The sequence below is a fragment of the Physeter macrocephalus genome, chromosome 14 (genome assembly GCF_002837175.3).
Source record: "Physeter macrocephalus isolate SW-GA chromosome 14, ASM283717v5, whole genome shotgun sequence".
Lineage (NCBI taxonomy): Eukaryota > Metazoa > Chordata > Mammalia > Artiodactyla > Physeteridae > Physeter > Physeter macrocephalus.
This window is the reverse complement of record NC_041227.1, coordinates 104,914,418-104,924,358: the sequence shown is the minus strand read 5'-3', so window position 1 is coordinate 104,924,358 and position 9,941 is coordinate 104,914,418. Positions and strand designations below refer to the sequence as shown.

Sequence of the window (9,941 nt, the reverse complement as noted above, 5' to 3'; positions counted from 1 at the left end):
GGCTCACGGGCCCAGCCGCTCCGCGGCACGTGGGATCTTCCCGGACCGGAGCACGAACCCGTGTCCCCTGCATCGGCAGGCGGACTCTCAACCACTGCGCCACCAGGGAAGCCCAGTCTGCTATATTATTACATTTGCTCCCCCAAAATGCTGATTCTCCCGCTCCTCCCTCTTTCCCACCTTCTTGTCCCTGTCAAAGCTTTTCAGTCTTCCTTGTCTGTATCACTGTTCATCTTGGCTGGTGGCTCATGGAACAGATGCTACTGGCCCCATTGGAGCGAAGGCCCCAGAACAGCAACACCCCCAAGTCACTTGCTGCGCCCCCGCCCAGGACAGACCTGCATTTCCCAGAGTCTCAGTGTCCCCATCTGGAAAGTGAGGTGGGGGTGGGGGGAAGTAGGACCCAGCCATCTCCCAGTTTGTCCACGAGGAAGAGAGAGAGGGGGTTGGGAGGCAGAGGAGCAAGAGGAAAACTCTCTGCCAATGTGAAAAGCATTGAATAACACGAGCATTAACAGTAATGGTGTCAGGCAGCAGAACTTGGTGTCGGTTCAAACAAAGGGGACCCCCATACAGGTCCTGCTAAGTCCATCCTGCTTGGCATCCTCTCTGGGGCGGTGGATTTGGGAAGACTCTCGTTCAGATCTTCCCTCTCTGCTGCTCACAAGCCCTGTGGCCTTGGCAAGACCTGTTACCCTGGGCCTCAGGCTCCTTCTCTGCGAAATGGGGAAAGAGGGCCTTGGCAGCATCTACTCAGGGGGCTGCGGGAGGCAGGAGGCATACTCGGTAGGGAGATGTGAAGAGACCTTAGTGAAGGAAGAAGGAAGGAAGCTGCTACCTCCCCTGGGGCTGAGGCCCAGTGTGAGAGCTGGAGACACAGAAGGGGCCCCCCACTGGGAGCCACTGAGGGACACGGAGCTGGAGCAGGGAGGGGAGGGGAGGAAATACCCCAACCTCTCTCTTCCCGGCCTCTGATGTCCTGCTAGTATCTCAAGCAAGCCCAGGCAATGCTGCCTGTAGAAGCCCAGCCTCCCAGGCATAGAGAGAAGGGCAAAGAGAGGATCTGGAGGGGAAGCAGTCATCACACCCTCAGCAGAATCATGGCTCCGCTGGAGGAAACAAAGGGCTGGGAAAAGCCTGGCACATCTCCCGCCCGAAGTCAGCAGCCCCTGCTCATCACTGCAACTGCACTGTTGTTCTGGCGTGAACACCGCCCCCTGCTCTGTTCTTCTGGCCCTTCTCCGTCCATACCAGGGGAAGACCTGGTTATCCCCTGTCCTCTTAGGGAGGAATTAATTGATAAACATGACAACATTCAGCTCCATTCTGATGACCAAATTTCACCTCAGGTCTCACTTCACAGGGCTGTGGCAAAGCACCAAACCTCCCTGACTTCACCAAAGCTTTAGAATCCTTGGCTATGACCTCCCAAAGGGGGGCAGTCAGGGCTTCCATCTTTAACGTACTCTTTGCCCCTCGGGGTCAAGCAATCAAGGAAGTGACTCCAATCAACTGAGTCCAAATTGATTCTACTCACATACCCCGTGTAGCTTAGCGGTGTGGTTAAACACATTCCCTTTGAAGCCAGCCAACCCCAGGCAAAGCTGGTGGACTTCTCTGAGCCTCACTTTCCTCATTGCAAAAATAATCACGCTGACCACCTGTGTGTTGCTGTGGGAATAGAGGGAAAGGACTGGGCACAGAGAAGCCTTCCATAACCTCTTCTTCCCCAGGTCAACCCTGTGGTACAGGTGTGGCAGATAAACAAACAGGATCATAATAACCAGGAAGGAATTTCTCATGGACCCACACCAGTGAGTTCATCTCAAGTCCAGGTCTGCCTTTGCCCAAAGCCAGTGGCCCTCCACGTCCCCTGCCTGTCCCAACCGGCCCTCCCAGTTGACTTGTCCCCATCAGGAAATAGTCACTATATTTTGAAGAAGCCAAAAACATTTTCTTTCTGCTTGGTTTGAGAACGCGTTCTGTGGCTTTATTTTTCCAGTAATTATTTCTTTCTTGTTACAGACAGATGGGAACCTAGGTGTGCAGATGTAGGCTTCCACGGATCTCAGCTGTGGAGACAGTGCTGAAAGGCGGAGGGTGGCAGGAAGGAAGAGTTCGCTGTGTCTCTGAATGGAGCATCCACGCGAGGAAATGGAGATGCTGACCACATCTTGTTCTTTGGACTTTTCTTTCACTGAAACTACCAGCATTGGGTATTGGAGTCAGGACCCCGGGAACCTCAGCCTTATTCCTGACCACCACCACCCCCAAAGCCTGGAGCAGCTCATTCCTCCAGATCCTGCCCTCCAAATCTAGAAAACGGGTTTTTTCCACTCTTGCAAGGCTATGGGATGAGTTCAAGTCATTCAGAAAGCTGGGACCCAGGAAGTCAATATTAGAGGTTGGTTCAGAAATGAACTTTCAGAAATGAACTCTGGAGTCTTGGCTTTGAGTCCTGACCTGAGTTTTGCTCTGCATGACCTTGGGCAAATTACTTCATCCTCTCACCCTCATTTTCCTCATCTGTGAAGTGGGGGTGCTAATGCATACCTCCAGGTGTCCTGAGGAGCGTGCAGTGAGGTCACGCCTAGAAGGCCTCCACACAGGGTTGGAAGTGCTCAGCAAGTGGGAGGGGTGTTGAGGGAACAAGATGCGTCAGAGCAAAAGCCACCCTCTCCTGCCACGCAGGCCAGGGGTGCCCAAGAGCAGCCTCCTGGGTTCTTTAGGCCAAGACAAGGCTCCTATCTGCAGGCCTCGGGCCTCCCTGCCCCTCTCAACCTGTTGTCCCCTTTTACTCAAAAGAAAAGCCAAGAGAAGGGAAGGGAAGAGAAAGGAAGGCAAGGGAAGGGAAGGGAAGGGAAGAAGAAGAGAGGAGAAGAGAAGAAAAGAAAAGAAAAGAAGCATCCTTCCTCTGGAGACCTTTGTCCTGAAACTAGCTGGGGAATGCTAGAGACAGTCACTCCACGCTCAGTATGTTGAGCCACTTTCTGAGCTTAAAAAAATATATTATTGTTTACCTAACGGTTCTTCTGTGAGAAATGGGTGTCTGTTCCTTTAAACAGAACACAGTGCTGCAGACAGAGTGGCTCCGGGGTTGTTTGCAGCCAGAGGAGGGGGAGACAGAGGACATCCTGTTGTTGAGTAGAAACAACAGAGACAGACAGACAGACAGGGAGGAAAGGTCAGCACAGACCCTAGCAGGCGAACCCAGCTCATTTTTTTCAATATTTTCTTTCAAAAAGAAAATATTCACTTTTTTTTTTTTTGACTTAACATTTGCCAGTCTAACCCCAGATCCTACTGGCTTACTTAAGACAAGGGAACCTTCTCCAAGCAGAGTGACATATCAAGATAAAAGAGGTACTGACAGTCTCAGGTCCTTGAACTTTGTGCAGAAGGTAGCATGTTACAAGCTATTCCTAAATTCAGGACTTGGGAATAGGAATCAGGAAAAACATATGTCATTTGCTGAATGGTGGTGCCTATCATATATCATCTCCAATCTTCCCAAGAGCCCTGCCAGGGAGGTTTATGCAGCGCCATTTTACAGATGTAGAAACTGAGGCTCAGGCAGATGAGCCAAATCAGACTGTGTGACTCTCCTGCTTACATTTAGAAGGTGGCTCCCAAGATCCTGCAGGATCTGGTCCCTGCCTACTCTTCCCGTCCCATCTCCTCACCCTCATCCTTGCTCACCATGCTCTGTCACACCTTCAAGACTCTCTCAGTTCCTCTTACACTGTGCTACCCTAAGTGAGAGCCACAGCCTCAGTCCAGAAGCAGCAGCACCTGGGAGCTGGCTGGAAATTCAGGAGTTCAGCCGCATCCTAGAATCTGCCTTTTTAATAATACGCCCAGCTGCACATTAAAGTATGAGAAGCACCACTACTGCACATCTAGTTTTTTTGACCTCAGGACCTTTGCACATGCTGCTCCAGCTGTGTAAAACAATCCTCTTTCATCTTGGCCTGACTTGGCCCTACTCATCCTGAACTCACATGTCACTTCCTCAGGAAGGGCTCCCTTGACCCTCCAATAACGTTATTCTCCCTTAAAAGTCCACTTCTTCTCTTTTATAGCACTTTGTGCAGTGTAATTACTTATTGAATGTCTGTCTCTGTGAAGGCTGAGGCCATGTCTCACTGGCTTACCAGGAACATGGTAGGAGCTGCACAAACACATGTTGAAAGAATAAACATGGTGCTATTTCTGGTGCTGCAAGGAGGAAGGTTCACAGAGAGACCCACTGCTTGGGGCACTGGGGCTCCTGAGGCATTTTCATTCAGTTTCAGCAAATATTTACTAGGCGCTATTATGTATCCATAGCTGGGGTCATATGTGTAAGGAGGCTACTTGTGACAAAGTGGATCCCTGAATTCAGAACAGTGATTCTGTTGTCCTGTTTAGGGCACAGGGTCAGGGGCTGAATGAAACTAAGCCAAGAAATGTACATTCCTGGTGGTAACAACAAAGAACCCTCAGAAGAAGGGATAGGAAATTAACATTTCCTGGGCCCCACTTCTGGGCCAGGCACCTACACAGCTTGTAAACGTCATATATATATATATGGTACATCATTATATATATATGTATATATACACACAAAGTGTAAAGGACTGGAATTAGCCAAGATAATTGTGAAGAAGACAAGGAAGAAAGATTCATGCTTTCACATATCAAGACATATTATAAATTTACAGTAATTAAATCCATGTGGTTTTGGTGCAGAGACTGACAAATAGACCTATAGAACAAAACAGAGAGTCCAGAAAGAGACCTACACATAAATGGAAACTACCTACATGCAGTGATGACATTATCCATCAATGAGGAGAAGCTGGGTTGCTCAGTAACTGGTGCTAGGCCAACTAGCTACTCACATGGAAAAATTAAAGTGAGATTTCTCACCCACTCTACAAACAAATAAAATCCAGATGGATTAAAGACTAGATTTTTTTTAAAGCTTTATATTTGTTTTAGAGAAAATAGAGGAGAGTATCCTTATAATGTTGGCATATGGAAAGATCCTTAAAGCAGGCTGGAAAAATAATAATCCAAAAAGAAAAAGATTAATTCATTTGACTGAAGTAAAATTTAAAAGTTCTGTACAACAAATAACACCATAAACAAAGTTAGAGGGCAAGTCACAGACCAGATGTTCCACTCACATGACTGGTACCCAGAATATATCATATCAGCCTACAAATCACTAAGAAATTAAACAAGCAAAGAAGGAAGGAAGGAAGGAAGGAAGGAAAGGAGGGAGGGAGGGAGGGAGAATGAAAGAGAAAAAGAAAAGGGCAAAGAACGTGAATTGTGATTCCCAAAAAGAAAAGCCCAAGTGAGCAATAAGCATATGAAAATATGGTCAATGACCCTAATGATCAGGGAAATGCAAATTAAAACAGTGAGTCACTCAACAGATCACAAAAATTAACACACCTGTCTACAGAGTGTTGATGAAGGCGTGGGGAGATATTGATACACCCACCTCTGGTGCTGGGATGACTTGACACAACCAGTTTGGAAAGCAATTTATTAATATTCAGTAAAACTGAAGGTGTCTCAATGGCATAACCCAGCAATTTCACTTCTCGAAGGTAGGAACCTTCGAGAAACTCTTACATATAAGCATGAGCATTTATATGTAAAAGTATTCATTGTGGCATTGTTTAATAACAAAAAATAAAAGGAACTGAACTTTTTAAGAATAGGAGAATGGATAAACAAATTATAGTGTTTCTTTAAAGTGGAATGGTACACTAGGAAGAGAGAGTCACAGGTGAAAAGGAAAGAAATGCATGTGGCATAATTATATGTCATTCTAACCCAGAAGCCAGCCCATGATCTTCCTTAGCACCAACCTGACTCCTCTAAAGCAGTTAAATCCTCATCTCCATCAGACCTTCGGTTGCAGGTAACAAACATTGACTCTGATTAAGTAAAAGGAAGAAGGAATGTTTTGGCAGGATACCGGACCCAGAGACTCCGTGGAGGAGCATGGAGATAGGTAGGAACCAGGCATCTCTGGGACCTCGGTGTAAGGGCACGTGGACCATTCCCCTAGAGCAAGCTCTCTCAACCTGAACACTGCGGACATTGGCAGCTGCCTGATTCCTTGCTCTTGGGGGCTGTCCTGTACAATGGAGGATGTTTAGCAGCCTCCCTGACCTCTCTACCCACTAGATATCAGTAGCAGCCCTCCACCTGTGAAAATCAAAAATGTCTCCAGACATTGCCATATGTCCCCTGGGGGGCAAAAATCACCGATGGCGGTGAAGCCCTGACTTTGGTCCCGTGAGCAGCAGCGTCGGCTGGGAACTTAGTAGAAAGGCACATTCTCGGGCCCTACCCTAGACCTTCTGAATCAGGTGCTCTGAGGGCAGGCCCAGCCTGTTTGAACGAGGCTTCTGGGCGATTCTGAGAACTGCTTTGCCAGGCTGGGTCTTGGAATGACCCAGCTACAACTTCCCTCCGTCCCTGTGTGCAGCCTCTCAAGACTCAGATACTGGGATCATGTATCTCATTGGTCTAGATTAAATCACATGCCCCTCTCAGGCAAGGAGAAGCAGCTTCACATAGACCTACATTGAGCAGAGAAGGAGACTGTTCCCCAGAAATCAGGCATGGAGGCCATTGTTTCCAGTAGGTGGAGAGAAGGGATTCTGGGCTGGGGCTCCTCCGCTCACCAGACATTTAGTGATCTCCTCCTGATCCCTGAGTGCTTCGTAGGAGTCTTTACTATCGCTAACGGTGCTGTTGGACTCCAGGCTGGCCTCTGATGGTCCCAGGAGACTACTAGGAAAACCGTGAGCTAGAACTCCCACAATGGGAAGCCCCAGACGCACTCCCTAGTTCTACTCCTTCCCAGCTGCGTAACCTTAGGCTCCTGAGCCTCAGTTTCCTCATCAGCAAATGGGAATAATAATCCTTACCTCACCGGACAGTTGTGAGGTTCAAATAAAATAATATTAAGATGCACTATAAAGATTTATTATTATAGGAAAGGCACAGATTTGCAGCAGTGGACAGGGTGGGTAGCCTGGGGAGGCAGTGGATTGCAAAGTCGTTTTTTCAGCATTTTGATGATAATCGAATGGCCTGCTCCATGCCAGATCTCCCCATCTCTGGTTAAAACATCAGACACTAGCCACATCAGCTGCTAGTGTCTCAGCAGCTATATAATGATACCTTGTGTTTACATGGTGTGTCAGAGCTTGCAGAGTGTTTTCTGATCTATCCTCTCATTGGATTCGATCCTCACAATATCCCTGGGAGGAAAGGGGAACAATACCCAAATACCCATTTCATAGGCAAGGAAGTTGAGGGTCAGCGTGATGAAAATTTGGCGAAGATCACAGGACCAAGCTCTCGTAGAACTGGAACCAAGCGTCAGCCTTCTGAGAAAGGAAGATTTCGCTGCCCTGTACTGTGATACCCAGGAAGGACACCTCACTGTGGTGAAATAATTTAGGGAATCTTCATGAAGCAGAAACCTATGCGTGTGCAAAGCTTACTAAGAACAGGTGAGTACGCTCATAGCCCCTTTCCTGCACTTGGAATGTCTCGATCTCGAGTGGGTAGCTGGAGACCCTCTGGTGAGTTTTGTTTGGCAGCTCACTGTTTTTAAAGGTTCTCTACCAATCACCATTCAAACACACCTAAACACAGCCTATGTCATCTCTCCACCTCTGTGCTGTTGTCACTCATGCAAGACTCCAGGTCCTGGGAAGGAGCATCTAATCGGCTGAGCCTAAGAAGGGCACCTGTGCCTGGGCTGCCAGGGGCAGGAGAAAAGAGGGCTTCCGCAATGGGAAATGGATCCGCCATCCCACACCGCCCTGTATGATCAAACATTGTACAAAGGGAGGCTGAAGTGGGGAGAGGAGGCCAAAGTCCAGCCCACCTCTACGCCCTAAGCCATGTGTCCTGGCCAGGGCTTGTTAAGCAGAGCTTGGACTGTATTCCAGTCTCCAGTTGCCCTATCAGCTGAGCACCTTGTGCAGTCTACAACCCACACTAGCGTACATGGCAGCTCTGCTTCTCAGGAAAACACAGAAGACTTGGCCACAACAGGCTCCATTCCCACATGGCAGCAACTGGCGGGAGCCAAGTCATAGAAGCTGCCCTCCCTGGATGGGCACGCACTCTTCATGTCCCCACAGCCCCTAGCTGGCCTGCTTCACTTGTTTGTGTCACCTGCCTGGCCCCCAAGGTATTTGAGTTTATGATCCCTGTCTTAAACAATACATTTTTTACATTGGTTTATCTAGGTAATTAGTTTCACAGTCTATTTCTGAATGGCATTTTTTCTTTCCCACCCAACCCCCTTTCCCAGCACTCCTGGTTAATCCATTTATTTTTACTCTACTTCCTCCTAAAAATACATACAATACAAGATTTTTTTTTTTTAAGTCAGACTCCTGGTAATCTCTGGAATGTGGGAGAAGCACTTTTACCACAAAGTTATATTAAGAAGTTTAATTATCATAAAATTACTGTATAACAAATATATCAAACATTAAGTATGTACACTGTATATATACACTGAGAATTACTGGGCAGCCTCAGTCTATAAACCCATTCACCTCACCTACAATCTCAACAGACTCTTTTTTCCTTTTCTTTGACCAGCATGGGAGACCCATGCTTCTGGACAGCCTCCCACCTTCCCAGGGCCCACCACTCATGCTGAGTGGTGGGCCAAATGCCTTCTCCCAAGGCATTTGGGAGAGCATTCTCAGCTCATTCCAAGGATGCTATCATTTCTTTTTTCTGTTGGCAAAGCCCTACTCCCAATTTGTTAGGCACTTATTTGTTCACTTCCCATATTTCAGGAAGCCATGGGGCTCCAGTTTGATATTGTGGGTTGTCTCAGTCAGCTACAGCTGTATAACAAACACAAATATCACAGTGGCATACAACAGGAAGTATTTCTCACCCTATGCCTGAGGGTCAGTGGGGGTGGCTTTGCTTCAGGCTACAGGTCTTCCGGTCACCCAGGGCAGCTCTGCATAACTGTTATCCTCCTGGGTCCGTGTCATGTTTTTCTCGTGGCCACTGCAGAAGCAAGACAGCAAGCTCAACAGCACAAGCACCTTTCAAACCCCTACTCATGTCATATCCAGTAATCCTCATTTGCCAAAACAAATAAAATGATGAAGCCCAAACCAAGGGCAGGAAAGTATACTTGCCCCATGGAGATGGACAGAAAGGGGAGAGAGCAAATATTTACAGACAATGCCCTCCTCGTGCCCTTTTGGTCACAAATATTCATTCCTTTCCCACATGCAAAATACACTCACTCCATCTCAAAGACACTCCAAAAATCTTATCCAATTCTGACACTGAGCTGGAAATCAAGAAACTCATGATCTACATCAGATCTCACTGAGGCTCCTCTTGATCCACAGACCTGAAAATCAAAAAGACAAGTTGTTTTTCCCATATACACCTAACATACAATGGCAAAACAGGGTCAGAATCACTGCAAAAACATTCCCATTTGAACAGGGAGTAACCTGGGAGTAAGGAATGTCCCTCGATTTGACCCCTGTCCTATGTCCTCAGACTAGCTCCCCAGCCCTCTCTTCCCCGAGGCCCCTGGCTCTGCCCTTAGGAGGTCCTCCCTGTCCATCAGCCTGAGCCACTGATGAAGTGTTCATTGCGGAAGATGTCCTTCTTAGTGGTGAGCAGCTCTCCAGTTGGCATCCTGCCTGAAGAAAGGTAGGGACCAAGAAAGGTACTCACATCTCCAGCTGCCTCATTTTCTTTTAGATCAGTCTGATAGCAGTTTTGACAATAAGCTTTCTCAAAAACTTTTACGTTTTCTGGGAATTTTATTCTAGTCAACTCTAAGCATCGAAAGCTATATCCATAATTCTTTTGGAGTCTCTCTCTCTCTCCTCTCTCTCTCTATCTCTCTCTTCACACACGCA

At 47.5% G+C, this 9,941-nt stretch overlaps 1 long non-coding RNA gene across 2 annotated transcripts in view; it reads right to left on the bottom strand.

Annotated features, from left to right (window-relative positions):
- Positions 1-9,414, bottom strand: part of LOC102986168 (uncharacterized) — an 18,164-nt gene extending 8,750 nt beyond the window's left edge. The window contains exons 1-3 of one of the 2 annotated variants that reach the window (XR_003683134.1): positions 9,309-9,414; positions 8,945-9,063; positions 1,991-2,203 (exon numbers count right to left, since the gene is read on the bottom strand). This is a non-coding gene — a long non-coding RNA (uncharacterized lncRNA). Of the gene's footprint in view, positions 1-1,990; positions 2,204-8,944; positions 9,064-9,308 lie in introns of those variants that run through there. The other variant, XR_008619377.1, reaches the window with a different exon arrangement.
- Between the last annotated feature and the right edge of the window lie 527 nt (positions 9,415-9,941).